Genomic DNA, 19,728 nt, shown 5'->3' on the forward strand with positions numbered 1-19,728 from the left:
GAGCTCTGAGGTCAAAAGTTATGGAGTAGGAGTTAATCTGTAGAGTTTCTGTGGAGCTGGCCATGTGCATTTTTTATTGTATTAGCAGGCTTGCTTGGAGAGGAGGGATATAAAACAATTTCTTTGGTTTTGTCATGCTTGTACAGTTAATTTTACGTATCTGATACTGGCAATTGTTACTATAGAGCCTGCTGCACTCTGTACTAATTARTCAACTACCTTAACCATTGACTTCACCTGCTCTAAGGCTGATCACACTTGCAGCTGTGTGTCATCTCCCATTTACACTGTGAGTGTTTAATGTACAGTGAGAGCCTGTTACAACGCTGCCTCTCAGCAGTTGGTGATGTGTTGCACTTTCAAACCGTTGCTGACCGGCGCACGCCTGGGGGCACAGAGTTAGGCCAAGAACATACTGAAGAGGTAAGTTAAGCTATCGTAAATCTAAGGACTGAGCTAACAGCATTAGGGTGCTGCAGGACCGCAGCTGGCTCCTGCGGCCCGGCAGGGATAGGAGGTGACGGGAATTGGAACGGGTCCTGCTCTGTGCTCCAGCTGTGCTATAAATAGGCAAAGGGCTGAATCTCAAACTGAAGGAAAGGAAGGTATGCAGGAAAGTAAAGATAATGATCAAGAGGCTGAATTATTTTTAATATTCATGAATCTTCAATTTTCAAAACAATGCAGCCTCTGGAGCAAGAGACAGGCTTTAAGGAGTCAGCAGAGCTGCTGGGAACATGGGCGGCCATCCAGTCGCCAGCAGTTGCCCAGGCCTGTTGGAGAGGGACTAAGCTGTGGGACAGAAAGGGCTCAGCAAGTCGCTGTGGTAGGAAGTAGCTGTATTGTGAAAATCTTTGTAGGAAACATGCCCGACTGAGCAGAAAAGGAGTGTGCTACTTGTTTGAATGACTGTAACTTCAGCCTACAAGCTGGAGGGTTTTGGAATGTACATGAGGATGTGTAAGGCAGCCGCCTCATCTTGTAAGGCTTTTACAGAGAATTACATGAGCAGTGGATATCTAAATGGTCAATCAAAAGTTGCTGCTGTTGTAGATACTCTGCTGGCCTCTACAGTTACCTGGAACATCTCTCTTCCTTCACTTCTAAATAGTTTATAAGCATAAGTAACCTTACAGGAAAACAAGAGCAGGAAGTCTTATTAGGCTGTTAGGTGAAACTAAAGATGTATAAGGACCAGGAAAAGGTAGCACAAATTCAGAAAGGAGAATCTGTGTAAAAACAGAAACAACAAAAAAATTCTTTTTGCTTAATTTGCACCAGTCAGAGACAAAATGTTAAGAGGTACTGAGCTGCAAACTGATTTGTTTTGTTTATCCTTCACGTCATTTATATGCTATGAGAATGATTAGAAAAGTGAATGGCAGAACTCAGGATTTCAAAATAGCTCTAAAAGTATATAGGAAAAAAATGCACTAAAAGCACTTCTACTGTTGTATTTTAGTACTGTGCAACCAGAGAGCTAGCTGTAAATGTGCGTATTACTCTTGGACAGCTACAGGATCATTGCAGAAGAAACATTCAGTATTTCCAGTAACTTTAAGCCAAGAAATCCAGTAAAACAGATGGAATGCATCAGTTTTCAAGGAGGGCCAATTTAAACGTGTAAGCACACAGGGCCCAGCACTCAAACTTCTAACACTTCTAAATTGTTGCTATGAACATAAAAGGGTTGCTCATTTTCATAATAGAACGGGAGGTACAGCCTGATAATTATAGGATCCTYGGAGAACATACTGGTAACTGAACTCTGAGATCAAAATTTGGATATGCTGAAAATGGCAGCAACAGCACTGTAAAGAGGAAACATGACTGAATGGAAAAAAAAAAAAAAAGATTATTTTTCCTTTCAATGCTTTCTACAAGCAGCAATTACTTTGCAAAAAAGCACTTTCTGGCATCTAGTGACTGGAGATTACTAACACTAATTTTATTTCAGCAGCTGGATTGTATTTTGAACTTATTCTATTAATACATTGCCCCTATGTACTTGCATGTCTTTCAGTACCTGGCAGAGATGGTGGTAGGCTGAGGAGCTTTTTCGGTAAACAGAACAGGAGCAATGCAGAATGACCAGTTTAATTGCTGTCCTTGCCTCAGGAATGCCTCCAGAGGCTATACCCAGGGGGACAGGAGTTCAGTTGCTGCTCCATGAGCTCTGCCGGAGTTGCCAAGAAAGGGGCTGGCTGAGCTCCTGCTTGAATTGGGAAGGATTTTTTTGGCCTTCAAACTGTCAGTGATTTTTCAATATATGCTATACAGTAAATTCTAAGTATTAATTAATGAAGAGTTTAATTTCAGTCTCTGAAATAGTTTGTGTTTAATCTCCTTTGCCTTCCCCACAATTATGAGATTTCTTACACCTGCTTCCTAATAAAGATACTTGGCACTTAAAAATAAGGTATTATGGTGATTATGTAACAAAAGTGTTCAACTGTAAGGATAATTATTATCTCTATAGGAAAATTTGCTTGTTACAATATCTGGCCATTTAACTTTCACAGGACAGTAATAAGTTTTTATATGTTCAAAGCAAATGTTTATTGCTTAGACAGGACATGGTCTCTGCGAGAACATCAGGCACATAACGAACAGTAAACGCATTATCTTGTTAAGGAAAAAAAATCTCATAGACTCCCTTAAAAGGATGCAACCATTATAGTCTTCCACACAAAAGTAGCAATTATCTAGAAAAGAAAGGATTTTCTTGCCAAAGTATTATTTGTCCCTGAGAATATTATAAGCCATGATAAATCTTTCAAGATCTTGTAGCTATCCTGTTTTTATCCAGCCACAATTATTGTAGCAACTTCTCTTTGTAGATAAGACTTTGTAGAATTTGCTTTTGGAGCTAATTTATCATCAGTTTCCAGACTGGTAGATTCAGTCTGGAGCAAAAATTTGAACAAAATTGCAAGCACTGAATAACAGAAAGTATAGCCTGTATTATCTAAGCACAGGGGATACAGCTACACATCCGGGAACCCATCAGCTACAGTGATTTCACTTAAAGCCGTTAAGATTTTTGGTACTATAGTAAATTTAAAAATCTTAATTTGTTTTCAGTGTATAGTGTCATTCTTGCTCGAGGAATGTAGTAAGGACTCAGTCTCTCTCCTCCCCTCTTAAAAAAAAAGAAAAGAAAAAGAAAAAGATGCACAGAAAACAGAACAGTTAGTATGCTAGTATTTACCTATAAGGCAGATGCTTTACACCCATTAAACCTGTGCTTTGAGCGTTCACTTGCAATATCAAAGACCAAAGTTCAGATCTCCTGGTTCAGTCTCTGCATCTTCCTGATGTAGACAGGGGATCTGACACCGGGGAGCAGCTATGGCCTCCTTCTGACATCTCAGTGTTTGAACACCAGAGCACTCATAACAGATCTCGAGGGAATTATCTCCTAATTTCATGAATGATTTAGACAGGTTCTTGATCAGGATGCATAAAATCTCTTCATTCATATCCTTCTGGTAGTGTGAGGGAAAGACAAGGGCTATGGAGGGATTTGTGCTTTTGTGGGCTTTGTGCTTGTTAATTATAACAATGCTTTCTCCTAGCTAACAGGAGGCAGAAATTTTCCCATGCATCTGTAGCTTAAATGCTTTTTCTTTCTTCCACAGAAGTCTCTTTAGCATGCAGGAGCCAATGGTTCCCAGCAGGAACTTAATAATATGCCTTTGGAAAAGCAAGGCCTGGCAATATCAGCTCTAAATATTAAACAAGGCCTCTGTGCAGTATGTTTGCTTTAAACAGATTAAGTGCAGCCAAGAAACAGGCTATTGGGTATTGGGTCACTGATTTCTTTCTTTTCCCATTTCTCATCCCCTCATGAAGAAAATTCTGAGGGTTTATTTTTGTGTCTTCAAGTTGCTTCTTGTTGCAGTGCACTGCTCTTTCTCTAGAGATATACTTTCTTGCCTTTTACATAGAATAAATCTATTTTTGACTCTGTTATGTTAAGAAKGGCATGAAAAATAACCACTTCTGCACTCTAAGGATGTACAAAATTCCCTGAGAAAGCAAGCAATCCAAAAACCCAAGGATGGCTTGTCTGAAGAGGCTGTGAAACTGGGAGCTGGAATTGCTCTGTTGCTTAATATGAGGCTAAAAGTAAAACGGAAAAAGTATTTTTCCTAAATAAGGTCAAGGTGATTAAACTTTCAGAAGACAATAGGCTGCAACTGCAGAAGGTGTSAAGCTGCTGCTGAGCAAGCTGGCTCCCCAGCTGCACTAGATTGAGAGAAAAAGGGTTTATCAGCCCAGGCACTGCATCCTTCCAGAGCTAAGCTACTACCTCTGCAGAGCGCACCGTTCTCTTCACCATCCTCTATCACGTTGCTCAGATACACCCAAAATATGGACAGGGAAGCAAAACTCTGCAATTCACTCTTAAAGCTATTGCTTTTTTATTTTTTTGTTTTAAATACTTCTCAGCCTTGTTTGCTTGAAATGCTTTGAGGACACTGACATAGTGCCAGATGGGTAGTGGTAACCCTGAACACTGATGTATGCATAAATTAGAAGAGGCAAAGGGAAGGAGTGAGAAAGGCTGCTTCAGCTTGGGATTAATTTAAATTTATGGCATCCACATATCTGGAGAATGAGGGAGATATTTTTATAAACGTTATGTGCTATTGTTTTACTTCCTTGGTATTTGCTTTCTTGCCTATGAGCTAAGAAGGTGATGGATAAGTGGGAAATAAAATAATGGCCAAAATAAGGCACATCTTGGGGGAGTGGGAGAAGCGTGTCCTTAATAAAACACCAGAGGAACTGCTAATTGGGAAATGGTCTCTAGTCTAACTCCAGCCATCCTTCCAAACTCTGTTCATCCTACGGAAAAGAGTTAAATTGAGGTGAAGATGAAGAGGAAAATGGTGGCAAGAATTAAGTGTCTAATAGGAGTTAACTTCTGCAAGCCGGGAGCAGACAATCCAGATAGATCAGAACATATTTAAAACTATTAAGAAAAGAATATTTAATTAAAACCATATGCATAGGCTCTTTATTGTTTCATTTCTATTCTTTGCTTGTTATGTGCTTTGGGAGAGTGACTTAATAGATAAAACTGTGTTTTGAAGATGCTGGTAAGTGGATACAGATCAGCTGCTAGGACTGTAGAAGATCAGGTCTTATAGGCTATAATACATTTAGACCTGTTGTTAGGCAGTCAACGGGCACGGCTATAGCCATACATACAGGTGGAACAGTAGGACCATGATGTGAGTTTCTCCTTAAAGAGAAAGCAAAGAGTGCAAAACCTGCTGCAAGCATGAAGATTTGATAAGGGAACAAGGGAGTTTAAAGTGCAACATATCCTGTGTCTAATAATGTAAAAAAAAAAAAGTGCTTTTGATAGAAAAGACTCTGCAAGTGTTTAAGTCAATTACTAAAGAAATATTCTCCTAAACCTAACCCTCAAGCCATGCCTAGTGATAATGTGCTGTATGCCATTAGCTCCCAGGTATGTGGGTGTTAACTATGTCTGTGTATTTATGACAGCTTTCATTTCCAACATGAGTGTAATGGCCTAGATTTGTAAAGGAACCTAAGATGTCACCAAGTGCATTCCAAAATTTTAATTCCTAGGCTGGAGATATTCAGGGAAAAAAGACAAAAAAATCTGGAGAAGTTATTGCAACCAGTGCAGTCTTTTGGGGTAAACCTCCCAAATAATTCACCATTCGCATACCAATGACCCTCCTTCTGCCTCCTGGCTGTGGAAGATCCCTTGCTTTCTCTTTGCCTGACTTCCTTCTGTCTCAGAGTCCGATGCCTTAGCACTTAGTCATACACTGAATTCTGATCTGTGCCTGACTGCAGAACAGAGACATTATCAGCTTTTCTAACCTACATTTTAAACAAACTGTTATGCTTCATTTACCATAATAGGTAACAGGACATCAGTCCATACTCTGACCTCACAAACATGGTAGTGAGAATTTCTTTGCCATTTGAAGCAGAAAGTTTTATTTTGCTCAGCTCTGATTAGCTGATATTTTTTGCTGTAGCTTTACAGCAAAGGTGCTATATCAGAGCAGAATGTTGCTTGGGCAAGTCCATAAAAGACCTGACAGTGTCCTCCCTTTTTGAGTAAGGACTACCGATAATATCACTGTCTGAATGGTGCCAGGTCTGGTTTCTTTCAACTCATTTTAAATGCCTTTTTTTCCCCCACTTGAAGTTTAAAGATTCCTTTAGTGACTTCTTACAGACAATCCTATTATGGCCTTGCTGAAACAACTCTTTTGCTATTTAATTATAACACAACCCATCTATAGTGAGTTAGTTCAGTGCTATAGCTACAAATGGACCAGTGGTGTCACAACTTAAAAGAAAAAAAAGGGGGGGGGGTCATCTGATTAGTCTAGCTGAGAAGCATATGAGTAAACTCCATTTACTTGGAGATGCTGGGGAAAGGGGCATGACACTAAGAGTAGTGCAGCGTTTTTTTCCGTCTTCAACAGAGAACAGACAATGTACGTACTATACTGAAATAGCTACCCATGAGCAAACACTTGTACTCTGCATACCTTTGTAAGTAAAAAATCTAAATGGAACTTGTCAATATCATCAATCTGGGGTTAAACTGATGCCTGGCTTTCAGACGAAAGGGCTAGAAAAGTATTTCTTAATGACAGCAAAGCTGAAACCGAAAAGGCAAAAGACAGGGATATTTAAAAAGAAAAAGAGAAGCTTCTTATGCCTGTTTGCTGTTGCTCCCAAAGGAGGACAACAAACCTAGAASAGTCTCCATTTACTTATTGTTTAAAACAATGCTCTACTGTTGCCTGGTTCTTACAGCACTGTATTTTTACGGTTACAGAATGTTTGGCTGCGTAGAGTCCTTCACATGTTTGTTTTTTATTGCCTCTAGAGAAGGATTAGCTACTGGGGAGATGGCCAACACAGATTCAAAATGGAAAACTCTGACCAAAGGAAAAATGAACTACAGTCAATGCAGCTGGGATTCATCATACTCTCCATCTCTTATAGCTCTTTGTGCATCTAATTGGGGATTCATTGGTGGGAAGGCAGCACACGTTGCCTCATGCCTCAGATGTGATCTATAACCCTGATTTCCTTTAAGATGAAGCCTGATTAGGACTTTAATATTTCCTGTGGGTGTTCTACTCTGCACTGCTCACCTGCAGCTTTAGATCAAGCATCTTATCAGGATGCACAAAACACTAAGAACAGAATATGTGATGGCTTCCATCCCTGTGAAAAAGGATGCATGCTAATATGTATCTGTCCCACATGAATTAGACCACCTGCTGTACTCTCCAGAATTGTTCTCTGAAATCCTGTCATAAAGAACGATGGCTGTTTATATAGCATTTTCTTTAATAAAAAGGAAGAATTGTTAAACTATGAAAAGCTCAGTATACCCTAATGAAAATAAAAGCTGGATCCTACAATAAAAGAGCAAAAGAAGATTATTTTTTCTGGGAGAATACAAAGCTCAGTAAGGTGGATTTACATGTTGATTCTGTTCCTCCTCAGTTTCAAGACTTGCATGAATGGCGTCTGCCAGAAAGTTAGTGTCTTGCTATCTTATACTAATGCTAGAAAAATCCTGAGGCTGTACTGGAAGAAAGGGAGGAGAAACTAGACTACAGATGATGGTTTCCTTGTTATGGGTTTAAACTAAAGTGATAAGCGTGGCATCAGTACTTTCACAGTGATGTATCTGACCCAGGGAGCATAAATAATAACTTACAGTCAAAGGTTCTTTAGAGGATAAATGCTAATGAAGATAATCTGGTTTCATACTTTTTATCTGGTTCATTGTATATATATTGCAAAGTGTATCATGCCAGGAGGAACATCCTGATAACAGGGACATTTTTTCTGTCATCATGGAGTCCCTAATAGCAGTTTAACAGCAGTAGCTATAACCACCCATGGTGTAGAAATTTGCTCTAAGTGCAACCCTTKATTTCAGGAAAGCCAAAATAGAAAAGGTGTTGGAAAAGTACTGAAACGGTCAAAGCAGTTCTTAGGAGGTCTTTTTTGTTATTGTGGTGAGGCATGTAAGTAACAGCGATGGTTTCTGCATATGTATGCAGCTATATGGAGTCAGGATCAAACTTCTTACTTACAGAGGGAAAAACCCACTGACTGTAGGTTACCTAAGGGATATCCTTTAGGGACAAGCCTCAATGAGAAATACAGTTAAGCAGAATCTAAAAAATACAGAGAAGCCGCCTCTCATCTCATCAGATTTCAATTCTGCGAGATCTCTGAGTACTGAGTTTATTTGTGCTGATACCTCCATGTGTGGTGCCATTTGAATATCCAATATGATGAAGAAATGCTATCTCTGAATATAGCAGTCACAACAGCCTCTAGAGAGAAACTCCACATAAGTTGAATTGGGCCCAGCTTAATATTAAGAGAAATCAATGCAGCACAGCCCACAAGCTGTCATCATCTCACTGCTTCAAATGCCAGCAAAATATCTGGTTAAACAATGGCAACAGAATAATAGGGAAATCAGGTTTACTAAAATAATTCACTCTTCCAAAACAACTGCTACCTCTGAAGATAATTTATCAGTACCTCTTGCTCTATTTTGCTGTTTGTAATCTCAAGCATGGATTTTTAGAGAGTCTCTAGTATGTGCCCAAGAGCAGACGGCACACTACCTTTCCTTCCAGGGCAATTCTAAGCATAGATAGCTTCTCAGGACTGATCAAAAAAGTTTCCAAAAGTGAGTTAGACCCATTTGATCTCTCCTGGATTTGATATGGTGTTCAAAGAGTGAACTCTCAGTGGAGCTTCCTCAGCTATGGTAGCAGCCACCTGAGGGAAATACTGCTAGTTTCCTGTTATTGCATTTTAGGACTTGGTAAGTCCTTCTTTCCTAGAGATCTAATCTTGCATTTCTTAGTCCTATTAAGGCTCTGCTGAATTCAGTGTTCTTTCTGCCTGAAAAAGTGTGACAAAACCTACTTCTCATTCAGCTCTCACCAATCCAGAAGGAAAAGTGCATTAGTTCTGCACAATCTCATGTTTCCCAAACAACTTTTTCTATGTTGAGGAAAAATGTTAGCATCTTCCTTTCTTGAAGAGGGAGTTTTCACTATTCTGTTGTGTACTGCTATGTGCAGGCAGTCCACCAGAGATGACTTTTTGTCAAGTGAGGAAGGGCCAGACCACTTGGATCCCAATTCTGAAAATAGGTCTGAATCTCTTTATCAGGAGGGTCTAACAATCCATCTTATATGCTTGTCTAGACAAATAAGAATACTCTTATTTTTTGCAGGCTTCAGTTTTTCCTGAAAGAACATCTACTTGTAGTTTCTCTTCTGTATTCCTGCAGTTAACATAGCATAACCCAGGGACTTCCAAACTTAATCATATAAACAATGAGCAGAAAGTGATCACTGCCACAGAGAGCCTTCAATCAAATGGTTTACTTGTATTCTTTTAAATGGTGACTGGAACCTTAAAAAGGAATGAACATACACCTGTCGTTCATTACTGTTAATTCATATACCAAAATAATCTCAAGAGTTTCCTATGAGTTTGCACAAAACCTGGAGAACAATAACCCAGTTTTTATGCTCCAGATATAAATATCCAATCATATATTGCTATATAAGGAATAAACTGTTAAGAATAACATTTAAATAAACTCTATAAGTAATCCAGTTGAGTGATATTCTAAAATAGAACTAAATCATTTAATGTTTACTAACAATCGTTGTTCCTTTAATGAAACTTCCTAAGATGATTTAGACAAGAAGTGAGAAAGTCTGCAGTTGTGCCCACAGTGATGTAGCACAACCTAATATATTTAACATGAGAGGTCAGTGTCCGTATTCAGGTCTGGAACAGGAGGTCTTTGTTTATTCTTTTTGTCTCTTTTTAATTATTGTTAATTTGAGCTGCTAATTTTATGTGATTGAGCCCTACGCTACATTGTATTTGAAGCTTCCCTTGGCAAAGCATTTAGTAGAACTTTAATTCAGCTAACCTAACCTCTGTGGACCTATTTTTGTTGCCAAACTCAAGGGCTGGCATGCCTTTTTTTTTTTTTTTTTTTTTTGGCAACTCTATTCAAATAGTTTCTTTTGCAGTAATCTGTTTCTGTTCCTCTGAGCCTGATGGTGCTGCTGAGAACCCCGCGGAGGTGCTAGCTACTCAGGCCTGCCTTTGCTGCTGGAGTGAACTCACTCACCTGCATTTCTTCAGCTTCTGGCAGCATTGGGCCCTTCCTGCTCACAGGTCTCTCAAGGTTTGTTGTAGGAGTGATGCTGCCAGCATCTTCCCATCAGCCAGCTGCCTTTCTATCCTTTCTTCAAGCCGAAGGCCTGAAGACAATTTACTAGTAACTGCTTTTCAGTGTCCTTTCCCCAAATATTAGATCCTGTTGTGCTTACACAGAATATGCATGTAAAAACCTTTTAGCTTTCCAGCATGCTTAACAGCCATCCCTCCTATGTGAAATATGCTCATGATAAAAACACATTTTCTTACAGCAAATGGACACCCCAGTGAGCCTCTCAGACTAGCTTCCCACTATGTGAACTCTCATTCAGTGCAGCCCGGTGGTTCTAGCTTAGTGTTACATCAGTAAACACTTATTTGACTTTAATATACATAGACATCACTTGTGAAAAGACTTTATCAAAGAAATAAAATCAAGAATGCCAGAAAACTCTCTCTTGCATAGTGAGCAAATGCCTAGAAATCAGAGTAGCACTTCAGAGCTTGTGAGGTTTTGACAAATGGAGACAGTGAGTAAAAAGATAATGTCAGCTGACATTGCCTAAATTTTGGTCCCATGTTCATGCATGGAGTAGGCTCATTCATATCCTTCTAATTCGTGCTTCCTTGAACTCACATATGGGACACAAATCACTCTTTAGTCACAGTCTTAGTATGTGTCCAGTTAACTGAGAATATTAACACTAGGAACACAAATATGTAAATGTGATACTCCACAAGAATTTATTCAGGGACCACTGAATTTCTTAATTTAGACAGCTGTAATAATTGTACTGTTTTGTACACTGGTCAAATGGAAGCTGATAATCTTATTAAGATTGCAAGGGGTATGGGCCAGAAAAATTCTAGAGATGCTTGAAAATTCTACAGATCTCTGCTTTATTCCAGAATAAACAACAGAACACAACCGTAAAAACAATATGGCATGTTTAAACATGAAAAAATATATGCACCTGAATGTATCTGAGCCAAACTCAGGTTTGGCTATGCCTATAATGACTTCTTTTAGCATTATTTATTTGCTTTCTTATTTTATGTTTACCTATAAGGAATCTTTTTTAAAAAAGCAAGCATTATCTAATATCTACATATTGATAGAAGAATCAATGAAACTGTATGCATTCAGAGGTAGTTCTCTCCTTTGATCTCTATGTTTCTAAAGATAACTTTACAAAAATTAAAATAAATGGCCAAGATAATGTAGTAAGAAAAAGTTAGCTGGATATTTGCTCAGAAAAACTACAGAGTATAAAATGTTTAAAAAAAAAAGTTTGCTCTTATTTTCTTCACAAAGATCCTTTGCACCTTGTGGAATATCCTCTGATAAGTACCTGTAGATCCTAAAGTTACATATGATCAAAGAGATTTAGGACATGATCCTACCTCCTTTTGGACAGATCAGAATGTCTTTTGCTATATTCAGTGTTTCATGAAAGAAAGTGTTTACTGGTGTCAGCAATAATGACATAAACCGGCTACATAAAATTAAGATGTTATATATGATAATAAGGAGATTACTTTTCCAAAGACACCCCCCTACTTTCCGTGGTGTGCTCAGGTTTGACCCCAACAGTTTCTCAACAAAGACTGATCTAATATCCGGCAGATGCTCTTCCCTAATTTCTTTAGAGGGAACTTGCTATTTAAAGGGGAGGTGTTCCAATCAATGATATTTTTTGAGTTTCACTATGTGTCTTGTTCTTGTCTCTGTACAGGCTATTTGGTGTTATCATTCTAATTTTGCACAGCTACTGGAGGATAAACATACATTGCACAGGGGCTACTGCCTGCATTAACATCCTGAATTCAAAATATGTGTCTTTGTCTAATTCAGGCTCTGATCCTCCAGGCTGGGGACGGGATCAGCAAATGCAGAGGACTATTTTCTGACTTCTCTTTTCATTATGCTTACTTTTCACTATGACAACTTCTCTAACAGAGTGAGCTGAAATCTTATTGTGTCTGTTCTTGCCTCCTTCCTCCTTCTTGTCTTCATAAAATAATAATATAATTTGTCTGGAATACAGGAATGTAAATTACTTATGTCAACAGTTGGATTAGAAATGACTTATAATGGCATTATGCTTGCTTCAGGTTTAAAAGTGAAGGGACAAAAGATACAGTTCACCATAGCAGCAAATGAAAAAACAGCCTCAGGGATAGGAATGGAGCAGTGTGTGCAGTGGATGATAAAAACCCCAAAGTTTCAAAATATTATAAGCTAATTCTACCAAGCTCTCATGATTTATAAGACTTCTAGAACTCTTAGTTCTATGCTATTTCTTGGCTGTCATTTTTAGCACATAGGCTAGTTAATGTGTTTTTGTTAAATATGGGCAACCATAATCACACTCTGTTCTTCTAGTCCTAGTTGTGTAATCTTTTTTCCTCTTTCTTTGTTATACAAGAAAAGCAGACTTTCCTTTGCCAAAGATGGTTTTAGACCTCTGACTACATCTAGTGTAGTCCAAATGATAAGGATATATTTCTATGAAACTCAGTATTTTGCTGGTAATGAAATTTGATTTTATTTATTTTCCTGGTTGATTGTAGGACTATATGGATACTACTCATTTGACCTAGAAAACCTACAACACAGCCCTGCTTCAGTGAGAAAAGATTAGAAGGAGTGTTGAGTAACATGTCACACACTAGTTTGCTCTCTCTTTGTTGTTTAATAGACATTTGGTATTGCATTAATAGAGGCATCTCCTGTTTTGTTCATATCCTTTCTGAAACATATCTGTTTTATTTCTTTTAGCTACAAAGATGCAAACTAAATGGACTTTTCCTCCCTCTCCCAAGTTTTCTGAAAAATAATGTTCTTTCTGATCTCTTGTTTAACAGTAATTATTCAACAGACACATGTACGATCCCCTGCTCTCCTCCCTGCTTCAGCAATTGATTTACCCATGTGCTACTCAGTGAGCACATGGCAGCAATGATGCAGAGGTGGAAACTGTACATCAGACTTGGTACTACAGTTATGATGCTCCAGCTGGAACTCTTCCTGGCATAGGGATGAGTTGTGCTTTCACTCTAGAGGTCAAGGACAATTAATGTGGTCTGGAATTGCTTTGGGTAGTATCTGTTTAGCAGATAAATAGAGAGTAGTGCCAGGTTTGTCAATAAGGTGTCTTTCATAAGGACTGAAGTCTTTAAATACTACTTTCCTGGCTTCCTCAGATAAGGCAGCAACTGCACAAAATCTAACAAATGTGGCATTCTGTGCATTTTTGTACCTCTAGAGCATTAACACAGGAAAGAAGCTATTTGTTGTACTGATAAGTAATCCATACAGAAATGCTAGCATGGGAAACAGCAGATTTATAGATGCAACACTCACCCTTGGGATAACAGGGAAGTAAAGTACTGATTCAGAATGGTCTTCGCTCCCCTTTCACAACTACATTTTTCTTTCTTGTAATATAGACAGTACAGTAATTTCCAACAAAACTGTTTTTTTAATTATAGCAATTCCCAAAGTGTCTATTATCACTAATTGCTGCCTTTTTCTGTATTTTTGGAGCTACAACTTAAGATGGCCACCGTTGGCTTAATGTTGCAGACTTAATGTTTACTTGGGGAGGGGAAAATACTCAGCAAAATTCTATGGTAACAGACATGTTTGCATGGAACCTTTAAAACATTCAGTGGAAAAGTTTTTCTTTGATTCTTGCAGAATTTGCAACATTACATTGTGGCACAGTGTTAAACTGTGTGTTAAAAGTGTTACACAGAGTAAAACTGTTTTGTTTTGCTTTCTCTGTCTAACTGAGCTGTACAGAAATGAACTGAATGATCTAAGCGGTCAGCAGAGCAAATCAGGGACTAATGCTTATGAAGTCCTAACTGACTGCAAGAGTTCAGTAACACCAGCAAAGCCACCTTCGTGTAAAAATATAAAATCTTTATCCTTTGAACATGTACAATAGTGAACCTATTCTGCTCTGTTACTCCTGACTGAACCCACTGAAGTGGGAAGGAAGTGAATAAACAGCCATTTCTTTTTCCATGGCCAGAGAACAGCTCTCAAAACAACCCTTTTCAGTAGTACCCTGATTAGAATGGCTGGTGGCTCGGGAAACTCTCAGTTGCCAGCTTTGGCACCTTGCTGATTTTCAGCAGTATTTGTTTCTTTTTTTAAACTGAAAGCAAATTGAAACTAATCAAAACAAGCTTCYTTAATAACCATGAGTTTCACAGCTAAGCCCTGCTTAAACTTATTCATGTAAATAGTTTTGTCATTTTATAAGATAGTTTTTGAGCAAAATGAGCAGATTTTAGTGTGAAACTGAACAAAAACATCTTGATTTTTCCCCTCATATCTTTTCAAGCATGTCCTAAGTTTTTGCCTGTACTAAGGTAATCCCGTCCATGCAGTCTAAAGTTTAATAGCCATATTGAATAATATCCCAAAGATGAGTCAGAGCACGGCTGCAGTTTGCACTGAACAATCATAGGAAAACACAACCCCTGAATCAAAAAGAATTTCTGGTCTTTTCTGTCTCCCCTGTCTCAAGGCATGGACCCAGCCTCTGAAACCAGCGTTTGTTCCTCTTAAGCTGCGAGGACAAATCGTCTGGTGTAAACTGTGCCAGTTTACACTACACTGATAAAGCAATACAGTTCTACACCAAGGGAGGGAACACTCCCCTCATCAGAACTTTTTTTTAAGAGATTGACTGAAGAACAATAATTACTCTGGGCCTAAAGAGACTTATAACTGGACATATGTTATGGCTGTATCTACTTATTCAACTCAGGAGAGGTAAATTAATGAATTACGGCTATCTCTAGCTTTAATATAAGCTGGAAACATTCTTATTAAACTGATTTTCATGGAAAATGTTGACTGATTGATATAATGTTGGAAATGTATGTATTTTTGATAAAATTCCATAGGATTTTCCGTCAATCTCACAGGTATTGGATGGCCCTTTCTACCTATGTCTGTGGTTTGCAATAGCTTTGCAGCATAGATTTTGGCAGAGAAAGTGAGATGTTCCTGTTGTGCAATAGGGAATCCAGGTCTCTTTGCTCCTCTTCAGACTATGAGAGCTGATATTGAGCTTCAACCTTTGAGTTTGTCTGGTAGACTTTGTGTGCTTTTGGGGGAAAAAAAAAAAAGCTACATATATGTTTAAACATTTCCTCGGGAAGTTTTTGATTCTTCAGCAGAATGCAGCATCATTAGATTTTGTTAGTCTTTCAGCCTTGTAAAGTCTTTGCCTTTTAACCAGGTCTAGTCTTGCAAACATTTATGTAGATTTCCCTAACGGTACTGTAATTTCAACCCTGTGACACCATAGGACTGACAGTAATAATTGCTTTAGGTTGGTTTAGGTTTAGCAATTGTTACTACCTACTGTTATTACCTACTGTCCAAAATCTTTGTCATTTCATAGGATACCAAATGCATTTATTGGGATATCCTATTTCTAAAAGATACAACGGACAAATTATTGTTGTCATAAAATGTTCTAAATGTATGAAGCACTAAGAGAACAGCTTTATTTCTCACAAACTCAGCAGGATTAAATTACATACTTTGGAGGAACTGCTGCTTATTAAGAAATTATTTATGAGTTGAATTATATCACTTCTAAATATATAAAGATTTGGGATGGCTTCCAACAATTACTAAAGAAGCCAGCCAAGTGATGCTTTGCAATTAAATCAGACTGACGTTTTCGTTAACTTCTCTGTGTCCTGCTCTCTTTCTGCTGTTTTTCATGATTCAAGTGGATAATGTATTAACCTTTTACAACAGAAGTCTCACACGTCTCCTCTTTGGTATCCTTTCATGTAGAGAGGATCAATAGGAGTCTCTCTGTAGGTTCTCACTACATGAAAGATTTCTTTCTTGTCCATATAACTGCTGCTGGTGATGCTTAAGTTCTTGTGTTTAGTTAGGACCAGTTGTTGTACAGAACTTCAAAGCTTGTAGCTTCTGATAGCTCATTTTTATTTGTATTGTTCATTCTTGGATAATGACCATGTTCAAAAAACCTTACTTTTATGCAGAAAATACTGACCTCCATGGTAATGCCTACACTGTTCAAGTTATGCAGGGAGACAAATATAACTCTATGACCTAAATTATTAGCAGGGGAATGAAGACAGATAATTAGAAACAAAAATGCTAAACATAACAAAAAATTCACTAAACCATAAGCACTTCCTTTCCCACTTGGATTGGATGAAATTCAGATGTTTACAGAGAGGTTACGCACCAGCTATGCACTACAGCTGATGTGCTATATAGCACTTGAACCAGCTCTCTATACAGTAAAAAATGTCACATCTCTCCACAGAGATTTGGGCTACTTTCCTAGGTAGAGAATATTATAAAGTTACTTATCCATGCTTAGTTCTAGACATATCCAGACTAGAGTAGCCCATGAACTTTTTCCAAGGTGTCAAGGAAGACTATAACTAAGAAAACCTAGTCTATTATCTATAGGTTTAATGTACTATATAAGAGTTCTTAAATGAAAAAGGTTAATTAATCTGCAAAAAAATCAAAACCTTGGAAATCACTGAAGTAGACTATTGGAATGGGGGTGTGTATTCTTTTGTGGAAGAGTCTTCCCATACCTGGCTATAGTCACTGTTGCTGCAGGGTTTCCGTTGTTCTGCGCTAAAGGAGTACGTCTCCTCCAGAGTACACAGGGCCTGTCTTTCTTGCTGGGATTGGCTATTTTAAGTTTGCCACTCAAAAAACTAACTGGAATTATTTCTCTTTCCCAGCACTTCAGAATAGATAACAAACTTATTTGGGTATCTGGCATATTTACTAGTTCCATTACTTGTTCATCTAGTTACTGAGGATCGTTTACAAGGTTTAAATAAAGGGTTCTCCTCCATTAGTGCAGGAAAATGAAACCAGATTGTGTTACTTGGAAGAATGATTTTAAATGATGGAAATAATTCTTGTACATAAATAGTGCAACACAAGCTTATTCCACAGTTGCCAGTTGAAACAGCAGCCTATTTTGTGCTATGCATTTCACTGATTCCTTTCTAGGGTGTTCTTTGTATATTAAAAAGCAATCTACAGTTGGTGGGTTTGAACTGCTGTTTTCTGTCAAGTGGATATTCCAGTGCCTTCTTCCAAAAGCTCCTTTTGAAAACTAAAATACTGTAGCACAGAGATCTGCCAGAAATCTCTACTAGGAATGCAGGAATGCAGTCCTTGCCTATTGTCTGTAGGTCCTGCCTAGCTCCTCCCTTTCTACTACGACAATTCACTTACTGTAATAGTGGCTATCACTGTTCATACCATACRTAGGAATTTTAGCCAGTGGATTCATGAAGCCAAATCCATTTGTCATGCATCCGTGTCTCCACCAGCCTTTATGAGCACTTCCCTGAAACAATGTTCTTCAGTACTCTGACTTTCAGGCAGAGCATAGCTTGACACAAACTGCTTTCCTTCCTATAGCCCTACTGAGCAGAATTACCCTGCCATACTGTTCCCTGGGACAATATATTAAGGGGTTGGCAGAACAATCTACCATTTTTATTAATGGCTTCTGTAAGTTGGTTTCAGGACTACAAGTTTTCTGGCCATAGAACTACCATCTAAACTGATGCTTTTAGAAGATTATAACTATCTCTGTGTGGGAGATAATACATTGGTAGGCCTTGCAGTGCTTGATAAACTTAAGGTAGAGAAACCTTGGGTATGGGGAGGATGGTTTCTGACAGTGTGCAGAATACATTTGCTTTTCCTTAACATTGTATATGGACAGCAGGAACTTTGGCTACCCCCAATGGATGTAGTTACTCCACATGTTCTTAGGAGCAAGCCAGAAGAGAGGTGGTCTGTGAGGCTTTATCCAATTAGCCCTAACAAGACAGTGGATCATTCTGTGACTACTATAGCTGAACTACTCTAACTCATGGTTAATTTTGTTTACAGATTAATCTCATAAAAGATATTTCAGAGCCATTGTTTGGCTTGGGTAGGGCTGTCAAACCCTCAAGTAACTTTCCTCACAATCAAATGATGCATCAGATTTGAGGGTTAGCAACAGAAGTCACTAGCCTCGTTGAATTATAGAACACCTCATTACATTTTCACAATGATAATCAAAGGGCAGTGGCATATTAAAATACATCTTTATGTACTTTAAGCATATATCCTTAAGCAGACTTTTGTGGAACATCCACCATGCTTTTTAAAACTGCATTCTGACAAGCCAGGAAGCTTCTGTAAAACTCTTACCAACAAAGAGCAACTATGAATAGTCATTTATGGCCAGAATTGAAGATTTTTCTTAATACTATATATATTTTGCAGTAATGGAACATACAGAGAATCCCTGCAAAACCCTCCAAATTGTTTAAGGTCAGTATGAGTCCTTAACAGTATATCAATCTTAGGTCCTTTCTGAAGAGTGTTTTGCACAGGTCTTTTATACCCATATGAATTTCACAGTCAGTGTTGGGACAGGGTAGAGGAAGGAGGAGGGAAAGAAAGCGTTATTCCCCTCTTACCCACAGTTCTGCTAAGTCCTTCATTCCATTATGTGTTTGTGCAACGCAATGGGCCTTCCCCTTTGAGATCAGGGCTGCATCCATTCCTGTCGATCTTGCAATTTAACCTTCTTCTGCCCCTTTGACAACAGCTAGGTGTTCAGCTCTCTTCCAAAATAGCACTTAGATGCTCCAAAAATTATCGCAGGTTTTCTTTTGGGTCACATCCAATGTGGACTCTTTCAAATTGTTTATTTACTATATTATCTAAAAGCCCTTTGACATCCCAATCAGTAGTAAAATGAAATAATCATTGATTTCTTACATGATGTATCAATCTTTATATCATTACAGAGAGGAAGGAAAATAGAGGCCTGAGAGCTAATCAGAGTAATAACTTTTGAACCTGCCTGCAAACAGCAACACACACACAAATATACACATAGAGTAAACAAGAATTTTAAAAGTATTTTCTACATTTTTGTAATTTGAAAGCTCTCAAAGCATACTGAACACAAATATCTTTCTGTTTTTGTTGCAGAGTATATCTCGATTAATAAACCAATACCACGTAGCATGTTGGAACTAATGAACAAAACGAATGCTGTCAAACAGAGYGTAGATCTAGCCAGTTATCAGTGTTAATACTTAGCTCCTAGATAGTCTAAGAGAGTCTCTGCTCGGTGAGAACTGAGAAATCCATCGGATTTGTGTTAGAAAGGTCTTTCTGCAATATCCTTATTTGGAAAAGAAAAATGAAAAGAAACTGAAGCAAGTTTGTTTTTTCTTTGTCCCTCCAAGCAGAAGTTATGAAAATCCCCTTCTTCATGTCAAATTGTACAGAGCAGGATTTCACAGTTGATGTCATAGCTGGAATAAGAACTATCTGTCTCTTCACTGTTCAGAATTTTTTAAGCATTGGAAAGGTTATGCCCTAATGAAAATATTTCCAGTAGGAGTGTCTTCTCAACCCTCTACATAACA

General features: G+C 38.2%; 1 protein-coding gene across 1 annotated transcript in view; it reads right to left on the minus strand.

The window, feature by feature from the left end:
* The window catches only part of TNFAIP8L3 (TNF alpha induced protein 8 like 3), a 46,300-nt gene that overhangs the window by 5,275 nt on the left and 21,297 nt on the right, over window positions 1–19,728 (minus strand). The gene's annotated exons all lie outside the window — the stretch shown is intronic.

Source organism: Apteryx rowi, unplaced genomic scaffold, assembly GCF_003343035.1.
Source record: "Apteryx rowi isolate R43461 unplaced genomic scaffold, aptRow1 scaffold_17, whole genome shotgun sequence".
Classification (NCBI taxonomy): Eukaryota; Metazoa; Chordata; class Aves; order Apterygiformes; family Apterygidae; genus Apteryx; species Apteryx rowi.